The following is a 1261-nucleotide window of genomic DNA, read 5'->3' as shown; positions in this document are numbered from 1 at the left end:
ACCCCTACCCCCCAGACACCCGCCACTTCGGCCGCGAGCGCTTTGGGGAGCGCGGCCCCGACTACGGCCGGGGCAAACGGGATGAGTACGGCTTTGATGAGAGGGGCCACGACGCCGAGCACCACTACCGGGGCGGCCGGGAGGAGCACTACGACGACAGGCACCGGGACGGCTGGAGCTACGACTACCGCAGGGAGAGCTACAGAGAGGCCAAGTGGCACTCATCGCGGCATTGATGGACTCGAGGGCAAAGCAAATGTGACCTGTTTCTCACTGAATACATGTATAAATCCCCCCCAAAACCCCCAGTGAAGTCACCTTTTAGTGTTTGTAAAAATACCAGCAGTGCAGTCCTGCCAAACTCTGGTCTCAGTATTAAATGTCTTAACTCACACTTCAGGGCTTTTCACGGGGTAACAAAGCTGTGGTGAAGATTTGGAGAAACAACTACTCTGTCCTTGTGTCACAGAGAAGTGCTGTTAGTATTTTTTAGGAGAAAGGAACATCTGTGTCAGATGGAAGGGTCTAGCCTTTTAAGCAGGGTTGAGGTGGGACAGATGCTGCCTGGTATCTGCAGCATTCCTCATGTCGTTTTTTATACAGTCGTAGAATCACAGAATGGTCTAGGTTGGTAGGTACTTTAAAGACCACCTCATTCCAACCCCCTGCCAAAGGCAGGGACACCTTCCACTAGACCAGGTTGCTCAGAGCCCCATCCAACCCGGCCTTGAACGCCTCCAGCGATGGGGCGTTCACAATTTCCCTGGGTAACCTTTTACAGTGCTTAAGCACCCCCACAGTAAAGAATTTTTTCCTAATACGTAATCCAAACCTACTCTCTTTCAATTTGAACCCATTCCCCGTTGTCCATTTAAAATATGACAGTATCGTCTTGGAGAACATTAAAAGTCTCCCTGGGCAAAGCCCCTGGGTGAGCCCCCTCTTTTGAAGCGGGGGGAGCGGAGCTCCTCCGTGGGATCGGTGACGGGAGGAGGGCCCCAGGCGAATTTTTTCCTAATACGTAATCCAAACCTACTCTCTTTCAATTTGAACCCATTCCCCGTTGTCCATTTAAAATATGACAGTATCGTCTTGGAGAACATTAAAAGTCTCCCTGGGCAAAGCCCCTGGGTGAGCCCCCTCTTTTGAAGCGGGGGGAGCGGAGCTCCTCCGTGGGATCGGTGACGGGAGGAGGGCCCCAGGCTACGCCGGACTACATCTCCCAGCAGCCCTTGCGGCGCGTCCCCCCCCACCAAGCGCG

General features: G+C 53.6%; 1 protein-coding gene across 1 annotated transcript in view; it reads left to right on the top strand.

Moving 5' to 3' along the window:
- The window catches only part of REXO2 (RNA exonuclease 2), a 19054-nt gene that overhangs the window by 12854 nt on the left and 4939 nt on the right, over positions 1–1261 (top strand). The gene's annotated exons all lie outside the window — the stretch shown is intronic.

Source organism: Corvus brachyrhynchos, unplaced genomic scaffold, assembly GCF_000691975.1.
Source record: "Corvus brachyrhynchos isolate BGI_N302 unplaced genomic scaffold, ASM69197v1 scaffold46, whole genome shotgun sequence".
In the NCBI taxonomy this organism is placed as follows: domain Eukaryota; kingdom Metazoa; phylum Chordata; class Aves; order Passeriformes; family Corvidae; genus Corvus; species Corvus brachyrhynchos.
Note: the sequence above shows the minus strand (reverse complement) of the source record. Positions and strands in the feature narration are given on the sequence as shown.